Source organism: Myzus persicae, unplaced genomic scaffold, assembly GCF_001856785.1.
Source record: "Myzus persicae strain clone G006 unplaced genomic scaffold, MPER_G0061.0, whole genome shotgun sequence".
In the NCBI taxonomy this organism is placed as follows: Eukaryota; Metazoa; Arthropoda; class Insecta; order Hemiptera; family Aphididae; genus Myzus; species Myzus persicae.
The window spans coordinates 436,422-458,954 of record NW_019101069.1 but is presented as its reverse complement, the minus strand read 5'-3'; the positions used below and the strand labels follow the sequence as shown (position 1 = coordinate 458,954).

The following is a 22,533-nucleotide window of genomic DNA, read 5'->3' as shown; positions in this document are numbered from 1 at the left end:
TTATACTATTATATATATATGTGTTCACTGTTCTTAATTATTATTCTAATTCAGAAACGTTTTCGAATCTCGGAATTCCGCTGTATGTATTTATAGTATTATATATATATATAGTATTCGATTCACCCGAAAAAGGGTTTTTAATTAGAACGTAGGTAGCGAAAACATCGCACAAACTGCAGGAGAAAATAATATAAACAATAAACATATAATATCTGGTAAATTATATAGGTTATGCCATAGGCGTTTACACACATATATATATATATATATATATATATATTTAAAACGGCAAAACGTACCGCGCGATGCCTTATGCTATTATACATGACCGTCGGTCGAAAAATGCATACATATATACTATACACACCCGCCGCTCGGGCCAACCACACGGGACTATGGTCCGCGAATAAATCGATTGTCGTCCGCATACGAGTGGAATGCTGCACGTCGTTTAAAGAGGAAAAAAAAATTAAACGAAAAAAGAAAAATCTATATATATACAATAATAATAATAATAATAATAATAATACCTATATATATGCCGGGGCGATGGAGGCCCCCATCATATATATATAAAACTGGAGCTCGAAACCGAGGTAAAATTCAATTAGGTTTTGCGGACCCCGAACAGCAGGACGGGGCAAGAGGGGAACCCCGTATCGGGGCAGTGTATATATATATATATATATTTATAATATATATATATTTACCGACACACCGACGACGACAATGCACACGGTTTGGCGCGGCCCCAAGTCTGCGCCGTACAGCTATACTATTATAGTGCACAAGACACGCGCAGCGTTTCGGTCCTCGACGGCGGGGTCGTAATACGTATATTATTATATTGTAATAATTGCGTTATATCCGCACCGGAGGCGCCGTCCAAGTCTGTTTGTCATAATATCATATATATATATATACATATATGCATATAAGCGCACCTTTTTCTAAAAAATTTATTCCGTTTTCATTTAGACGCAATTATATACACTTGCCGTATATGTGCGTACATCCAGTGGGTCGGCGAAAAAAGCTCTCGGTCGGTCGTCGTAACCCAAAAGTACAGTACTTATACATTTATTTTGCTCGAGACCCGCCCGCGGCGATCTGCAGTTTAGATTCCGTGTGCACGCTGCAACTATATTGAGCAGCTGCAGGTATAAATGCGCCCGCGGTGTGTATATATTGTTAGGTAGGTATATTATAGGTATAATATCCATATTATATAAAACCGCACGGTCGTAATAACGACCATTTTTTTTTTTTTGCACCGTTTGGTCGAATACAGCAGTGTCGTCGATAAATTAATAATAAAAAAATAATAATAACGTGGCTCTACAATAATTCAACCTTTCCAATTGAAATAATTAATAGGTCTGTGTGCTGCTGCTGCTGCTGCTGCTGCTGCTGTGCAATCAATCGCTCGAGAGCGCGCGGAGCGAAGGACCGGAGCACGAGCACAATATATAATAAAGGTGCAAGACACTGTAGGCGGCATGTATCGAGTAGAAGACGAGGAAATTATAAAATAAAATATAACATTATGATTTAACGGTCGGCCGGAAGAGTGTGCCCCGGTGTGCGACGACAATATCGGCCGAAACGATCGAACAACTTAATAACGTTATACTTGTGGCATATTGTATATGTGGTCTATAATATGGTCTGCGGAAAAAAAAAACACGATGTACGATAAACGGTCGTGGTTGCATATTATTACACTAGCGCACACACTCACACACACACACACACACACACACACACACACACGCGCGTGCCAGTATAACAATGCGTACGTATACTATTCGTACACACATATTGTATAAAATATAAATTGTACAAGAATGCAGCAAGAAGGATTTTATTGCGCTCACCCGGCCGGCCGTAATATATTACACCGCGAGTGCATATACGTGTTGCAGCGACTGCAGTTTCTCGCCGTACATGTGCAGCTTGCGCCTAGTATACGTCATGCACGGAAACGTCACGAAAATATGATTGGCGGCCACGAAGGGGGTGGGGTGTCCCACAAAAACCGTGTTTGTGTACGCACGTTTTAATATAAGCGTACACCGTGTCTTATATAGACACTCGCTTATGTTGTGCATGATGCTGTGTGTGTGTGTGTGTGCGTGTGTGTGTGTGTTATAAATATCACACGATTTGCCGGAGAAAAAACAAGAAACCAAAACACGGCTTTCGTGTGCACGAGAGCCGGTACCGATGCACGCGCGTATTACGGGGCAAGCAATAATAATATGTGAATCGACTGTATGCCGGCGATATTGCGAAAATATTATGTGGAGCGCATATTATTATTATTATACCGGGTCACGGAACGATTATCGCCTTATTTGCATTGCCCCGACGACGAGTACCTGTTATATACGAGGAGTATAATATTATATGTGCATATTCCATATTATACTATTATATCATTGAATGTCGTGAACCCGAGAGGTCAATGTCACTCGCGTCTCGGCGAACGGGCGGGGGTGTGAGATTATTTTTTACTCGAAAAAAAAAAAACGACAAACACAAACGATGCGGCATAATATGATTATGTATAATATATATTATAGTATGATGGCCGGGACGACGACGCGACGTCGCGCGCAAAAAGCGCATGTGCAACTGGCGTACATGTTATTATTATACAGAGTCGTACCTGTATTGCATTATAAATTAGATGATATCGGTGTCCGACCGAAAGGTGGGGTTTGCGGCTTCGCGGGGAGGGGTGTCAGAATAATATCAGAAAGCATAATAATAATATACAATATTATACTCTTCGGGTCTCGCCGCCGCACACACACACACACACACACACACACACACACACACACACACACACAAGGCATTTACACGGTCATAGTATGGGCGATATGGTCGGCGACGGGGCGGCAGGGTCGGAAGGGGAGGCGTGACCGGATCCGCGCAAACGGCCGCGGCGGAATCGCGGTTAATGCCGGGCATCGTTTGTGCGCGCGTTTCGCCGCAGAGTCGCAAACCCGCCCCCGCTCGCCCTCCCGGCCACCGAGTTTTTATTTTTCTCCGACTCCTTCCCGCTCTCTGCACTCTCCCCCGCGGAAGTGCGTGCGAGCGTTAAAGCGACCGGGCGGGTGGACGGCGGCAGCTGCATTATTATTAAATTCAGGGTACGTATACGCGTCCGAGAGCTCCCCCCCCCCCGCGGAGGCGAAACAACACACACGCACGGCCAAACACACACACACACACACGTATACTCGCGAAAATGCATATGTTTTGTTGTATTCGAGATTATTATTATTATTATTATTATCGTAATGTGTACAAATACACGGTGCACTGTTCGGAGTGTTTGGGGCCAAATCGCGGAGACGAGAACCATGTTTGAAATACAATATGTTCACGACGTGTGTATAATATAATATAGGTACTGTATACGATAGTAATAAAATGTAGGCGTCACGTGTTTTGATCGGTTCAGTTGTGGACAAAAAAATAAATAAATCCGTCTCACGAGGTTATTGGAATTCTTTTGCCCGACTGCGAGCATAATAATAACATCCAGTCGTGTCCTGGATCGTTTCCCGTGCATAATATTATAATATTTTCGAGATATCATAATATACAATGCGGAATAGGTCTGACAATGGAAATATTATATATAACAATAATAATTCCACCACACACTCAGCGCAGTCACCATCGGGATGATAATAATAATATGTCGTTGGCATTAAAATATACAATACGTTATCGTGCATTATTTATATTTCGGTTGTTAAACGACGCCAGAAATCGGAACAATCGGGAAATGCGTTCAGAGTTTTACGACCAAGCGGGCCACGTCAGCTGCACCGAATCGGGCGACGGCGAGGGGGAGCATTACAGTTCCGATGTTTTTTCCTCGGACGCCACTGCAGCGCAGTAAATTTGTCGAAAATGAAATATACTCTTCGAGCTTTTGGAAATCCCTCCGGTACAACAAACCAAAATGGACGGAACCGCATGGGATTCGGGTCGGGGGGGGGCGGTGGGTGGGTGTAGCTTTGGATGAACGCACGACAACTAATAAACGAGCCATAGATGTACACAATTTAATGTGTGCGGCCACTGAGCGCTTATGCAATTTTACGATTATCGTCAGGTGTTGCGTAATATGGAGAAAAAGCGCTCCGTCAAATATTACCTATAAATTAACGCTGTTTTACGAGTGATCCTAAATTTATTTCCCTGTTTCAAGAATAGCTCTATGTGATTATGGGTTAACGAAACTGCTTGATGTGCTCTCCTGTTAATTTACGATAGCCATATCGTGTATCAATATACACACACTCTCACCCTCTCTCTCTCTCACACACACACACACACACACACTTTATAACTTAATGGCACGGCACTGGAACACATATACGAATTTAAGGAGAAAAACGATAGGGCCAAAGTGAATCGACCTTGTAGGTGCGTTTATAATAAGTGTCATCGACGCGTTGAAGTCGGTCAACCTCGAAATCGGTTATAGTACGTGAGAGGGAAAAGTGAACATTGAAGACTATAGGTAATAATAATAATCGTCCCGCAGTGTAATATATAATATTACAATAATGGAGTGTTTGATGAAAAACCGATGAGGTTATATGGGACATACGCCTACATGTTTTTTTTTTATAAAACAACTATCCAATAATAATAAACATTTTAAAATTATAGGTATGTTAATGCTGTTCAATATTTTATCGATCTGATTCAACAACAGACTAATTATAATAAATAAGCGTAGTAAAATGCGCTCACGTCGCGGTGTTGTGTACTATTATTATTGTGAAATCGTAATACGTATTATACATTTACAAGTTTACGATAAAGTTTTATATTTTGTTTTTTTTTTTTTTTTGTTTACTGGCTTCCACGAGGCATAATTTTCATGAAAACATCATGCCTGCTAGGAAAGTTTTCTTTTCGCTTTACGGTGGCGGCAGGAAGCGACGATGACAACCACGACGAGAACGAGAAAAAAACAATCGAGATTACTATGGTTTTAAAACTGGATGAATAATGGTTTTTAATTGTTATTTAATAGTTTGAGCGGCGCAAATGTTTTGTTTAAACTGTTTGTCGTTTTCGTCCCACTCGAGAATAATAATAATAATAATATGATGATGATGATGATGATGGCGATGATAATATATGAATGTAATGAATGAATATTATATCCATCATCGTAACACGACGCCATTATTATATTAATGTGTCTAACGTCATTTTTTTCAAAGTCGTCCACGTTGTCAAGTAGATTTTGCATAGGCGTTTTTCAGAAAGGACATTAGGTAGGTTTCGCCCTTCAAAACACGTCGACATCAATGAGATGTTCGTTTTGTTTGAAAAAAAATATATATTTTGTTCCACAACGTTTTAATTATAATACTTTTTAAACATTCAGTCTTCGAGATGACGAAACGGCGCGTTACACAGTGTTACGTTTACACACTCTGAATAATAATATTTCTTAAGAATTTTGATTGGTTTTAATTTAAACACATCGAATAAATTCTAATAAATATGTAAATATCAAAATGTTTTATTAATTTTTTTTTTTTTGTATAACTCTATACCTACGCCCATGTTAATGACGTGTTTAGACGTATAAAAATTCCACAACGCAACCGTACGCATTGCAGTTTATTCAGTTATTGATACAATAATTAAATTATTTTAATTAACTGCCTACACGACGTAAATAAAATAGCGAGCTTGGTGCATATAGATTTTAAAGGGAAAAACAAAATGCTAAATCGGTAAATCACTACAGGGAACACGCCTGCGGGAATACAATACAATTTCACGCGCGATTTGAAATAAAATATTGACAAAATTAGTTTAATTTTTATTTCTTGTCGACAGCGCAAAAAAACGAGTAGACAATCGAAAAGAATGTACCGAAGAATGCGGTTATTAAAACCTAATGGAATTTTACGGTTCACGACTTTTGCGGCGTTTATAAGCGTTTGTCCAAATTGATCTATAGAACTGCTGGCTCGCAAAAACTTCGGCAAGTTTGCTTCTTTTGACTGGTATTAGTTTTAAAACTTTCCACCCAGAAATTCGAGAGGAGATTACGGCTTTTAGAAAACTGTCGTTTATCCAATAATTTCGTTATATTGCCGGAGCTTTAGCTGCGGATCGGCTGATATATTTTTAAATAATGTGAATGCATAATATAAATACACGGGGTGTGGTGCGCTATCCGGATGTTGCTTTTTCACGTTTTCCTGCGTTGAGTTTATGGAAAAGCGGAAAAACACAGTTGTGCCCCCTGTACATGCGTGTCTTATAATATACGTTTGGACGCAAGACGTCGTCGTTATCGTTTTTTTGCGGAATACGTGTCAAACGACCGAAAGCAGTAAGTAGGTAGTTGCTGCGAGTCGAAGTAATTTCCAGGTTTATTTTTTTCTTTCGCCTCTGTGGTTTTTTTCTCTCAAGCCCTCGAAACAGTTGAAACGTTTCGACACGAAACAAAATCCGTCTAAGGCGCGCTGCTGTTGGACGTTTACCAAATGTTCGATCCCCTATGCGGTTTTTTTTCACCGGTCCGAATTAACGCCCAAACAAAAAGACTCTTCCTCTTGTGTGTACGACACCTTTACGAGCGAAATTAAATTTAGACCCGTCAATTATATTTATATATATAACATGTGTTACACATATATGCTCACACACACACATTACACACTCGCACATATTATTACACATATCGGGCATTGTTGTCCAACGCCAAGTAGGCGTTTGTATGGGAATATAAAAACCTATAGAAAATACCAGCCAAACACCAGCTGCAAGATTTTGCAGAGAGGATTTTTTTTCACAATCGCGTATTATTATTATTATTATTATTATTATTATTATTATTATTTGTATTATTGTTCTATATAATACGCCAATACGCGTATAGATACATGTGCATAAAACGCGTTTGGGATAAGCGCATTTTTTTATCGACATTCCACTGCGTTGATCCATATAGTCGTATTATAATATGTACTATTATTATTACTGTTATTATATTTATTAGGTACTAGTGTTATCATCATTATTATTTTTTTTTTATCATAATGTACACAAATATGCATAGGTACATAATATAAAACAATGACGACATAATCGCGTTAGTGGTGTAAAAAACTCAAGTGCGCTCTTCGAATTTAGATAAAAAAAATAATATACGTATATAATATTATAATATCGAATTGTATAGATGTATATATATATATAAACCCGGTCATATTTAAACGGATCGCATCAAACGTTTAGGAGCAGCTGACTTAATTTTCTTGCCCGATTAACACAGGCGCGATACTACACACAACTAGCGAGCAATATTATAATAGCTATGTAGAATACGCTTCTTATGGTATCACTTATCGTATCATAATTTTTTAAGGAAGATACCGTTCTACAATAGGTACTTTGCGTATCCTGCATTGTGCATAGATTATAGATAAACATTATATTATATTAAACTGTGTACACCACCTATTCCCCATATATTTTAAAGTAGGATATGCAATATTACTATACACGTAGGTATAGTGTATTTTAAAACGTCGTGTCTGAGCGTAATTTATTTATAAGTAGTTGCGCATGGGTACATCTCGTCGTACGTTTTCTCCCGAGGCCTGCCGGTGACGCATAATAAATCCGAGACATTGTAAGTCAACGTGATGCGAACGTGGTGATACGATCGTCTTGCACCGCAATGTCAATATTTTTCTAGATCGCATAAAAACTTCCGCCGATTAAAACGCCACCGCCGCCGCCGATACCGATTACACGACCGCGTGTATTATCGAGGTGTCGCCGACACGTAGTAAAATAAATTTAAAAATCCTTGCAAAATAATATTGTAGGCTTGATGAATATATTTTTTGATCTCATGTTTATAAAATATTACAAATTACAATACGTGGTCACACGCATGCACTTCATAATTGGTTAATTATGATATCTAATTAATATGTTAATTTGATTAAAAAATGCCATTTCCCCAATTAGTTGTATACAAAAAAAAAATCCATTGCAATAAAAAAAATAAAAATAGAAATAAAACAATAGAATATGCATGTACATATATGTCTATATTATAATATAATATGAATAAATCTATTTCGTAAAATTGAAATAATTGAATTGGATCGCAAGACCAAAGTTAAATCAGCAAAAAAATGTTCTTAATGGTGAATAATATTATAGTTTATTGTAATAAATCTGCACCGATATAGCTGTTCTATCAGGCAGCTAATATCATCATAATATAGTTTAATAATTATTATTCCCTCCGTAAAACATTATATAATAATTAGTATACAAACACTGATTATTGGTTCCTAAAACGGCTATTTTGAATTCGTAATACACTCTGTAAGACACACTGTTTAGCAGAATGTTGACTATATACAACCTAATATAATATTATATAAACGCTGCATTACATGATCAATTACCCATGCAGACATTACAACACTAATATTACTTAGGTACCTATTAGTTATTACATAATATAGGTACTTATTATAGTAGTAATAAATAAAAATAATAATACTATTTTGAATTTAACATTCCGGACAATTTATATGAAGCAATTGGTCTATTTACAAGCCTCCATAACACAATTTTTTTCTCAAAAAAATTGAAATGTTCAGTACTACACTACAATGTAAAAATGTGATATTTATGAAAGCTTATAACTATTGTTGTTGATGATAAAAAAATGTTTTTAATTATTTTATTTTGGATCGAGTAGGTACCTAATTTTTTGTACCTATACTTGAATATACCTAAATGATATACCAATATTATTATACCACATCAAAATTATGCGAGCAACGTAGACGTATATTCATAGTCGGATGATCAGAACCAGACTCAGCGATCGCGATCAGTCTTACAAAACACGATTTTTGTATGCATTCGGTCAACGACATTTACGAAACCTATGTATAATTTTTACAGAATGCATACCGAATACGTCTATAATATAATACAAAATCCACATTCGGACAGTTTTCAATCATCGTTGATCGGAACGAGGTGTACATATAGGTACCGTATTCACTGTATATATTATAGGTGGATACAAGAATATTATAATACCTGGCTGCGCACTAGGAATTCGAAGAAATCGCGCTTAAATCCGACTCAGCGGCAGTTAACCGTAAAAGAGGGGCCACATCATAAACGATGATTAATAATAAATCGGCACGAAGAGCTGTAATAATAATTTAACTACTAAAAAGCTAATTTAAAAAAAAAAAAATAATAAAAAAACAGTAATAATAATAAATTGTCATTATAAACCCACGCTGCGGCCGTATACACTGCGTACTACGGATTAAAACCCAATTATTAGAGTGCGAGCACATTACACTATTGTACGCATTATGGAAATAATTATGATGGGACAATTTTTAAAACTAGCTCGAGCACTCGGCATATTTAGCATAATATAGTTTTAATGCATGTATACTGCGCTGTGTGTGCAGTAGCAGGCTATACATTATATAATTATTATTATTATTATTATTATTATTATTATTAACGCGGTCGCAAATGCCGCAACCGAACCGATAAATCGTCCGAAACGGGTCTCGGTGATATATAATACACGCGCGGCCGTATATCATCGAGGCGTACGCTGAAAAAAAAAAATTGATATCGAAAATAATATTATAATCATAATATATATCCGCATTAAATATTATATTATGTGTATACCTCCCCGGCGGTGGTACATCGCGGCCGCACGTCGCGATCTCAGTTTCAGTTGTACAACACTACTCGTATAACATAATATAATATTATATACATGACGTGTCCTATACACCGCTGTAACTCATCTCAACATAGGTCGCCCCGAGTCGAAAACGGGTTGTGCGCACTCGCGGATCTCACCGGTACGCGGAACGATATCACACGTGTCATGACGTGTTATGATAATAATATAATATCGTAAAATCATTATTAGACAAAAAAAAAAAAAAAAATCAAGTATATTATTATATTATATTTTATAATACGACGTCGTCGTGACGATAGGTATCTAATACGAATAATACGGCGGCAGCAATAATAATGACAATATATTTTTTGAATAACGATAGACGGACGAAAACGCGGAAAAATATATCGTAAGCCGTGTTTGAACGGCGCGTCGACGACGATCTGTGGCGAATTATATCGTTACGATTCCGGTGCAAGGACCGAACTCGGCTCGAGCGGCACGCTAACGCCGCCGCAGTTACCACGCACACCCGCCCGTGTGCCGGTTTCGTGCGCGCCCAGCAGATCGATATTGTACGGTGTTATTATTATTATATACATAATATACGCGCGGCACGGAGAAGACGTCCTCGCATATTTTATATTTACACGACATATACACACGCGTATATAATATTATATTATGATATTATTATATTATATGCACACGCTGTCGCACGCATATCCCACGTCGCCGCGCCCGTATACCGCGGTCCGGGTGGTTGTACGTAGGCCCGCCGAGTATATACCTATTATACCTACGATACCTAACCGCCCGACCCGGCGGAAGTGTGCGGTGTACGGTTACAGAAATCGGGCGGACGGTTGCGGGTTCTGCGTAATAATAATAATAACAATAATAATAATAATAACAACGCGAATCGCACCGGTGCGTATATAATATATACATTGCAGTATTGTACATGGAGAATATTACAACAGACAGCAGCCGGGACGAAGAAGACGTAAACTCGACGAAATCGGAGTTTCCGCCGCGGGCATTGTATATAACGATACTACGATAAATCGAAATATCAATAATACTATATTATATGCACGAATGTTTTCGATATGCTTAACGTATAAAGAGACGCGCGTATTGTACGAAATCGGTTTTCGGAAGCCAAACGTCTGGCTGCAGCTTTTGTGCGCGTACGTCGCGAATATCATCATATTGTGGTGCATTGTAAAATATACGACGGCGGACCGGTGGCGTGCTGAGCCGCATTAAGTATCGCACGGAAAGAGAAATTTTCACTTTGGCTGACACTTTTCACGGTCGACCGCCGTGCGAAAGCCAACGCTGCAGCGCGGACGGAAAGTGTTATTTTCACTCTCGTCCAAACCGACGCGACGGTGCGTGATCCTGAGGGGTGGCGCTCGGTCGGTGGTAGGTCTTATACGCGTATGACAGATATAAAGTGACATCCGTACATGGTAGAGTAGTATTGTATTCTCGTGCACGCACTTATTACTATACACACGGGGACACTACACTGCAGAAAACCTGGTACTCGGATCGAATATTATGTATTATTATATACGTAGGTATTATGCGTGTTTACCCGTCGCAGAAGCGAAACGGTTTAGCGTTAACCCTTCGCGAGCGATATTTCTGGCTATATTACTATTATAGGTGGGGGGGGGGTCATTTTTATCCTTCCCGAATTCTCGTCCTCCGCCTCTGCTTTTCCGTGTCAAAACGAACACCACCATACATGTCCTACGTTGTATGTACATAATACGACGCGCACATTATGATGCACGCCATAATATTTTATACTCATATATAGGTGTGACGGGCGAGCCGCGCACGCGATTTCATATATAATATTAACCGTGCGGAGGGGTGTCCCGAAAATCCTTCATGTCAAAATATAAAAGCCACATTTTATCTGTAAATACGCATCACGCGGCGTGTTGTAGTAGGCATAATATTATATTATGATAATGTGGAGAAATTCGTGACGCCGACGGTCGGCTAGTGTAGAATAACTTCACACCGCACATTGTAATATTATACTATTATTTATACAACGCGTATACCTAAGAGAGAATGATATCGTACACGTATCGCATTTACGGTGTACACTTTGGTTTGCTCGTGTAAGCGCTGTTCGCGAGTACCTTATACCTATACTCCGGTGTCGGTTATAAAAAATATGGACCATACATATACACGAAAGGCGAGGGTATAGGTCGCGCGGGCGTGCGGAAATCGTGAGCGCGCGCCGCACGTATTCTTCGAGACGTTTGAGCGTTGATTTTCACGCTTAATCCCTAATTATTACCATTGTGCATAATAATAATGCATATACACTCGTACCGCACGACATAACGCACAGACAAATATAATATATGTACATAAATATATATACATAGGTATGTACAATATGGCGCCGGACATTCGATTATTTGCAGTATTATACACAAACGCATTATAGAAGGCGATAATGACGGGTTTAAGCCGAATACACAAAATGATAACTGCTGAGACGGGTTGACGCCGTCATCGACGTTGTGGGGTGTGGCGATTTTCGATAAACGCAGTTCATTATGTGTGCAACGATGGGCATCACAATGTATTATTATAATATGAGAGTATAATAATTATTATATTATATAATGCACACGCTTAATAATATGTATGCACATGCGCCTCGGTGTGATAGCAAAGTCGATAGCGTCGACGACAAACACGGTCACTGTTACTATTATACACGCGGGTCCATGTTTAGTGCATTTTAGTATGGGTGGGTAGGTGGGTGGTGGGGTTGGATTGACAATTTTCGCCGGCGGCACTTTTCGGGGAGCGGCAATATTCTTTTACCATTTAGTGTATTATAATATTGTATGCCTACCTATAATGAGTAGATCATATTGCGAAGAGAATACAATAAAGAAAACAAAAATCCTAATTTGGTAGGTACTATTAAAATTTAAAACCACTTTTAAGGCAGTTTATCTGTTGCCCCCGGCGTCAACTTTTCTAAATACGTGCAGCCCTTTGCTAAACTGAGTTCTGTAAAACCGCGTGCAACACTGACCGCTCTTATTGCCACTGTATATTTAGTGACGGTAATGTTAATATATCCGGTATGTGTGTTTTTGTCAAACCACCCACTGACGAGCTAAAAATGAAAATAATTGCTGGCTGTTTTATTGTGATTTTAAAATTTTCGACGCGTTGACGATTTACGGTAAAAATAATATTGTTATAGGCCTGTATAGCCTGTTTATCGGGCGCCTAAAACGAAAAGAAAGATAATTTCTATTGATAAGAAATTTATTAAATATTAATTGCACTCAGACTCAGCGTTTTGTAGGTCAATCAACTTGAAATTGCCCTCCTAGAAAAACGTAACTGGTTACGTAGGTTTATACAATAATAATATAGTCTTACATTTTCGATGTTGTTAGGTAATCACTTTGCGGTATTCACTTTTTCGAAGCAAAAGGTTCATCAATCTGTAGTGAAAACCACATAAGTATACGATCGATATAACATAGACCATACCTAAATATGGGATGCGTTTATAAGATTCGTATTTGGGTAGCATTTTCAAGAAAATATTTTTAATAATTCTAAGATTTTATAAGAAAATAACAAAAAGAAACAGAAAATAACGATTACATACAAACATAACAGACTAAAATATTTGATTAATATTAATAATATTACATTTCAATTAAATGACTTTATTTACGAATCATTATAAATTAAATATTAAAAATTACAATTTATTACACACCGCCCCCCAAATGAGAAAAAAGAAAAGATTTTTGTATCTTATTGTGTAACCTCGTGTTTTACTTGCCTTGAAACGACAGGAATATTTTTAAATGTTAAACTAATTTTGAGCGATAATCGAATCCCATGTAGTTTTTAAAATGTTAAAATACAAACAATTTCAAATATACTTGATGTGAAGTATAATATTATTTAAGCTAAGTTGATAATGCAATTGCTAACCATTAAAATAGGGATAGCACGCGAGGGTAGTCGATGAACCGTTTTAAGTGCAATTGGTAGGTTAAATTTTTTTTTAGCTTATTGGTATAAAAAAAGGTTAATTTGAGGGGGCAGCTGGACTACACCCGTTTTATCCGGAGGTTGTTTTAAGATACTGTACAAAGATGACAACAACAATAAATAACAGTTCATAATCAGCTAGACGACTTGGTACGAAAGAACAACGTTTTAATAATATATATAATATATTATACATAGTATACATTGACCGTCGACACAACCATCAACAATAAGCGATATAAACCCGATTATAACTTCACGGTTGGTGGGAGTGGAGGAGTGGAACGGTTGGTCTTTAATTATATTTATATCCCGTGAAGAAGGTTATTATTAATTATTATTATACGGTATTATATTAACTGCGGAAAAAAAATTAAGCGCTAATTCGGAACGATGTTTCATCGTGAAAAGCGACTAAGTGTACACAATTAATTACCTTGGCGAAACAGTTAACCGAAATAATAATAATTTAACGTCACATCGGTAAAATATCACAGAGGATTACATTATCAATATCCAAACGTATTACTGAATATTAATAATATCATAATAATAATAAATAATGTAGGTATTGTTATATTAATTTATATTTTTTTTGTTCATTGTAGGCGGAGTGACAACGAGATGGTGGCGTTTTTGGTGGTGGTGGAGTCGGCGGCGTACCTTTAGGTATTTAATCAACAATCAATTTAGACGGCACGGGGCGGGTACACTCGTGGAAACAGCCATCGTTGTCCCAACAAATTTGATTTACTTGAAACTCGTCCGCGTTCGCCGTCGCTGATTAAAAGCGATATTTATTTTAGCTTGCAAAGTATAATAGGACGGTGGGAGTACAATCGGGCGAGCGGTGGAGAATTAATTCGATTATAGTTACACCTACTCGAACGTGCGTGCGGCTAACAGTTTTAGTTTTTGATCTATTTTTTGAGGAAAATCTTGTTTTATGAAATACATTAATGCCACCCCACGGACCGTGGTCTTGTATAATAGAATAGTATACCGTATAATATGGTCTTGTATTACTACATCCAATCATAGGCTCCACTGTACACACTCAGTGGCCGATCGCGTATACACTTCATAATCTCGTTCATACATGCATATACGCACACAATCATCAAGTTGTTGATTACTTCCTATATGTGTGTGTGTGTGTGTGTGTGTGTATGTGTATGAGTGTGCGCGTGTACTAGGGGAGTTTTAAGCAGCTGCAGCGGAGAATGACAAAGAGGCGGTGTAGGAGTAGACTCTGTGTATATAATTATTTGTTCCCTGCGCGCTCACATTTTTGTGGGACATTACACGCGACGTCATAAAGGCTTTCCGCAGAACCGAGTTTATTCCGTCCGTCGTTTTTAAGTCGTTCACCCCTCCGTCCTTTCGTTCCGTGGCCTAACAGCAGCAGCACGTGACATTTTTCACTAGATACCTATTTTTAATACTATACATACACATAATAAAAACAAGAGTTTTTTTTATTCTATATCCTCGTTGAACGAGTATAACTTTATGCGTTTATACCAAGTTATAATATAATGATATGCAAAATAATAGTAAAACATATATTATATCGTGGGTAAGCGTAATATAATATGATAAGGTAAAGCACGTATAATAGTGTCGCGTAATCCGAACGGAATTTCTCGCGTGGATTCCACGACTCTGCGGCGTGCCATATATATTGTGATAGCGAGATAGACGCGAATGAGCACCACAACGACCACCATAGTGAAACGTTTTTAATATTCGTCAAAATCGTGTTCTTACACAAGGGGACAACTGCGTGGAGGAAACGACCCGAAACGTGATTAAAAAAAAATTTAAGTTAAATGAGGTGCGACGGCGACGACAACGCAGTAGTCTAAAAGTTTTAGTGAAAAGAAAAATTAAAAAAAAAAAACGACTACCCACAGCCATAAAGCGGTGGTCTAACTTTTTAAACGCAAACTCAAAGGTTTCGCATTACTTATTTATGTACATTATAATGCACGCCGCCCTGTGGATTATGTCCGTATTTCGTTTAAAACAAAGAGCGAATCATATTGTCGTCGGCGCCGTCATCCGCGAGTTTTAGTTTTTGCATAAATAAATACATATATAAGACGTCGACAGTAAACGAACCGATGATCGAATGCAATGATGGTAAATAAATAGTTAAGCATTATAAACCTACGATCTGTATCTACACGGACGGCTCCATACGGGTACCTATATGTATGTATACGTGGGATGGCCACCAAACCGATAACGTTATTCCTGCAGGATTTTCTAAGGGATCGGAGAAGGGGTTGGTGGGGTTCGCCCCGGCACCATAACTACATATAATATCGTTTACCGAAATGTGAAAATAATTTTTTACCGAATGGGATTCCCGAACATGGTTATAAGAACACGGCAGAGAGTGATAGAGAGCCGGTCCGGCGGCGGCGTTATGGTCGGTCCCTCGGGTGTCGTTCAGCACTAGCCCAGAGCCACTAAAGCGGCCATCTTTTTATTTTTTAATGGACTTTATACATTTTTCATCGGTATATTCGGTACTTACGCAATTACACATGTTTTCTTTATACTGAACGAGAACTGGAGTGGGCAGAGTGTGATATCGAACCAATTTCGATCGGTTGGAGCAATTGTTGCAGGTATTACCCGAGACGTGGGTAAAGATTCGTCATACATATTACCAGAAATAATATTATCTCAAAATTTTTATTTAAAAGAAGAAACGAGGACAAATTTTGCGATAAACTAAAAATTCTTATTGAAATATCGCATAGCTGCACTAAAATCGTTAGGTGAAAAATGACGCCAAGTACAATCACATGAGTATAATGATATTATAATTTATAATCATTATAAATACATAAATGGGTGATGATATTTCAACAATTTGAACTATTCGAATGCCTTGGATATATGTGGTTTGTTGTACAAACGTTTATTCGAGTGTATATAATGCACGTCAACACAGATTATTATGATGGAATAGAAGGCATGTCACAAAAGCGTACAAAACACCCGGGCGGATTGTATTTTTTTTAGCATAATATTTTGGACATTTGGTTTTAATACTCAAAAGTTCTCTACAGCCAGTTTCAATTTTTTTCTACATTTCTGGTAAAATGTTTATTCGGTCAAATACTTTTAAAACTCAATAACGTCTAAGCTGGGTTCGAAAGTTTGGAGCTAACCGCTGTCACACACATCCTTTGCAGTAAGCTCGCTCGCCCTGCACAACCTTTTCCCTGATATATACGGGCGTTAAACTTCAAAACATATTCTATCTCAGACACACACATTTGTATTATATATAATTTAAATGTATTTATGTGAAATTAAATGAAAAGTATTTTTTTTGTTTTACTAGAAGTTATATAATATAAGTTGTAATATAGAAGTTATAACATTATGATAATCTAACCCGCATCCCAATGTAGAAAATATATTTGATATTTGTGGAGGTATTGAAATAAACGTTACGATTTTTGACAGTGATGCGTATTATTAATAGTGTAAAATATGAAAATAAATCCGTAGGCAACGTCAAAACGAGCAAAATCCAAGAGCATATCAATAATAAACAGAAGGTTTTGTTAACCGGACCATTAACCAATGGCCAAAAAATGGTATTGTCCTATTTAAATTCGCAATATATTTAAAACATAATAATCGCTCCAGAGGGGATTAGTCGACCCTAAATCACGTGAATTATTGTATTTACGCCCTCATAACTAAAAAAACATACTCACGCACCCTCACACACACACTCAATCAAATACACATATATTTCATTATAAAATAATGATATATATATTTTATCATAGTACCATGCACACTGTTCCTCATATACATACGTATATATTATATATTTTGTAATAGGTAGCCTTTCTAAAAATGTCTTTTGTGTAAAAGCAGCAGCAAAATGTAAGTTTTCATAGCCTTTTCCAGAAATTTTTTTTCACATTTTTTTGCTGTATTAATTATTACCCTTCGCGCGCAGCGCTCAAAGCGAGACCTTCTTTTGTATATATTATTTCTAAGTGAAGGAACGCAAGTGTAATTTTTAGTTTTTTTTTTTATTTCGTTGTGCACTTAATGCGTTCTCTGTAAAATGACGGTAAACGGCGGGGTGTTTGTATGTATGTGTATGTGGGGTGTTTATATAAATGTGTGTGTAGTTGTCATTGTATATATAGTCATCGTTAAATTTTACGGTAATTATAAAATATTTACATAATTCAAGAGTAGGTACTGCGCAGCTATACACACACACAAACACACACGCTCACACAAAATATAACATGTGATGTTCCTTTTTAAAATGTTTAATAATACATCACATTTTTTTGTTGTTGTACAATTAATGAGTTTTAATTATTCTTTCTATATTTTCACGCCGAGGGGGTGAATGGTAGATTTTGGATGTCCTCTGAAATTTTCTAGAACACCCGCGTTTCACTACATGCAATAGACATAATTTATATTTCACGTTGCCATTGGATACTATACGTGGATAGTTGATACGTTCCGCAGCAGTATAAGATTTTCGTCAAACCCCTATTTCGGACACTGAACACACGACTCTATTGGATATTATGTCGCGGGTGAGTTGTATATGCTCTTTGCTATCCGATCAGCCAAGCTCCATTAATACCATCGCGCAAAACGTCACCCAAAGGCTACGACGCCACTTGCAACGACCATTTTTCAAAATAAAGAATGAAATAGTGAAAAAAAAATCAATAAGGATAATATAAAGTAGTCTACCCTTAAAAACACGGAGGGATACCAAGTCTTGTACCATATTTTGTAAATATCACGTTTTTATTTACAAATATTAGCATATACAAGTAAGTTGAATCATGACTTTAATCAAAACTTATAATCTTGACTTTCAAGTATAAACTTTTTATTTTATTATCGAATACACAGCCGTTTTATAATTTACAAGGCTTTCATTATAGGTATGTAATTAAATAACTGTACGTTAATAACTATTGCCGTTGAAGCGTTTTGTTCAATAAAAAAAAAAAACTTTCATTAGTACTTACTGTAATGATTATTATATTTAAGAAAATATATAAAATTATTATATGTTATAGACTAATAATAAAATATTATAATATAAAAATATAAAAATATTACTAAAAATATAAATATACAATATAAAAATACTCAGGTTGTAACGTAATATACATTTGGTATACTAATTTAAACTCCAAGCGCACCGACATTAAAATTATGCCCATATATCGTCCGTCAAATACAGAGCCAAACATGTATTTTCAAGTATAGGAAGTATTGTTTTTATACATCAAGAATATTTAATTTTGAATGCATGGAAAGCAAAATTCAATGTTTTGATTTAAACAAGTTTAAATGACGAGCAATTTAGTAAGCATGTAAATATACTGTACCTAGTAGGTAGGTTTAGTAAAAACTACACACTTCCTGGCAATCTAGAAGAGTCGAAGTATACATTTCAAGTCAATTTTTTTAAAAGAAACAAAAAATACCATAACTTTAAAAGTAATATACGATTATTAAATAAAATATAATAATAAATCGTAAAAGTGATTTTTTTTTAAAGCTATATACATATTGTATGCAAATATTAATAACATTCAACAACTTAACCTACGATTGACGATACTGATGTATGTTACTTGAAACAATTTGATTTATTATGTTATAACATTGAATTACTGAATAATAGGATACGCGCTTATGTGTACGGTAATTGTATCTGTCAGATGGAAATGGCTCGATAACCAAAATGTTATTAAATTACGAGTTTGTGATGTTGGGAATGACAGTATTAATGGATTATGTACTGGCTATGACCATAAACCGAATATCGATGTAATTAATTTCTCAGATTATGTTTAATATTGAACTTGCTGTTGCTTTATATACAAATTGAATAATTGCATTGCACCCTAATGAAAGATAATACGTTTACTCTGTTGTAATATTTTACAACGTCGCTCGCCGGTCTTTGGCACAGAAACAATTTTTCAAACAAAAAATAATGTAATTTATTTACAAAAATCGAACTGGTTGGTAGATTAACTAACAACGATTTAATTTTAAAACTCAAATATTGTAAATATGTATAGTATAATAATAGTAGTAATAAGAACAATAATAATAATAATAAATAATTATATGTATTGCCGTATGGCTAAAATTGCATGAAAAAGGCTAAGTACTAGCGTATACCCGATGGAGTGGTTAACATTTATAAACGAAAGTCGTAACAATTTTAATGGAAATTAGATACCTATTTGGGTACTTCATTGGTTCACCAATTCTCGATGCTATCATACTAATAGCACAACAATATCATCAGTAATGCTATGTATAGGTATATAGGTAGTTTATGAACACATATTACAAAAGAATGCCCATGAGATGGCTGTGGTGTACATATCGACACAATATTGGTTTTCCTCAAAAATGGTTCATACACATTTCCCAACAAAGTACATTTCACAAAAAGGTATTTAAAGTCTGACGAATCCTTTAAATATAGTAATAGTGCTGGAGGTTCCTCGTGGGATCTGGGTCACTATTTTATAAGCTATATTCTAAAGTCCACTGTAGCATATACGTACAACAAAACCTAATATGTTACAACCGTTGTACAAAATATATATAGGTATCTAACCTAATGACTCTGCCTCTAGTGTATTCCCAGCTGATAGCTGTATACGTGCTTTTTGTTTTGTTTGTTAATACCGTTTTAGCTTTATATACGTATACAGTCCCAGGGAATACACCATGCCATAGTCGGTACTATAGGGAATTTTTCTCAACATATTGATATCAGCATCTACTTGTCTTCGAATACAATCCATTTAGAATTAGAACAATAATAATAATAATGATAATTATAATAATAATAATAATAATAATAACAATAATAATAATAATAATAATAATAATAATAATAATAATAACAAAAAAATAATAATAATAATAATAATAACACTAGCTATCGATTTTTTTCTTTTTTTTGGTTAGTGCGTATATGTTTTTAATTTAATTTTTAATTGGATAGGTATGCATAATTTTTGTAGTTACAATTTGTGGTCAATCGCTTGTATTATAACCGGATTTCCAAGATATCGGACGTGACGAGAACCAAAGTGAACTTGCCTCTCAACTACCATATCATCTCATAATTTCAAACACTGGACCGAACGTGGGGCAATAATACTTAATAACTGTGAATAGATCGAAAAATATCTTGTGCCTACGATTTGTACAGGTCATGTATTATATATTATCCACGAGATATTACTATGTAGTCAATCTGGGATAACCACAAAACTATAATATATCGATCCTATAATCACAAAGTATCATCTTCTGGTTGTTATATAAAACAATGAATTGTATGGATTAAAAATAATAATATTACTGTTGTAGATTATGGCTGGAAAAGGAAGCGATTGTTCGAAAGGAATCGGTTTTGCAAAACTCTTTCAGAACGTTTTCAATAAATAAAAATAATAATAATAAATAAGTAAGAAATATGTACGGGTAGGTAAACCACTATATTCGTAGTTTATATGCATTTTACGCACCCCCGGGACATAGAGATACCCAATTTTCTGTACCTACGTTCTCACAGATAGTTCAGTAAAATACTGAAATCGGTTTAGCTAAACAAAATGTATGAGTTGGTTTTATACTGGGTTCCTATATAATAAACAAATTTATTTTTTATGCTCATGAAATTAAATAAATACATTTTGCACTAGTTGGTGATATAAAATAAATAATATACAAAATACCGTTGACGCAATAAATCGTGGCAATCTGGAGGAAATACAATATGTACGAGAACAATGCAAAAAAAAGATACTCCTACTAGACATGACATTGAACTGAAAACAATCGAATTTTAATTGATTACAAAATATATGACCAACGTGGAAAATACGGAACGTTTAATTAATCGTGCAAAATGTTCAGATATTTATTGTTAAAAGTATTAGTAAAACGAGTTTTGATGAAAGCCGATGAAGTTCGTAGCACATTTTGTAAATTATTAATCAAGTATTTGTTAACTGAAAACTGTTTTAAATGGACTAATTCATTAATATATATCCATAGTGTTAAGCCTTGCAATAATAGAATTAGAAATAAAAGTTTCTTCAACTTTAAATACGTAGAATAACTTATTTATATTGAGCTTGTGTGTTATTTAATTTCGTAACAAATGCTGACATTTTTTTACCAGAAAATTATGAATTGCTTGGTTTTTTGGAATATTTTATAAAAATTAATTTAATTTGACGAAAATTGAGAATTTTTTTTTTAATTTGAACAGATAAAACTTTATATGACTTCGTCTTTAAACACATTGTATAATAAAATATTGGTGAATTAAAATAATGTTTACATTTTTCCGAGCATTTTTCTATAGAGCTGTTTTGTGTATATTATGCAACAAACATCAATACTCATATTCCATACAAATTCAATGAAAAGTTCTACTCTATTATCAATGTTTTATGTGAAAAAAATATTTTTTATGAGGTCTTAAATTTTAATCACTTTGACTTTGTTATTAAAATCAATCTACTAAAATATGTAAAAACAATTTTTATTTTTAAAAATATTTTGCATAAAGACATTTAAAAAGTAACTCAATTTTCAAAACAAGGTCTCTTTATAATGTG

At 35.6% G+C, this 22,533-nt stretch overlaps 1 protein-coding gene across 1 annotated transcript in view; it reads right to left on the bottom strand.

The window, feature by feature from the left end:
• LOC111027595 (SLIT and NTRK-like protein 5) overlaps positions 1–22,533 on the bottom strand; it is a 34,171-nt gene that overhangs the window by 10,498 nt on the left and 1,140 nt on the right. The window lies entirely within an intron of this gene.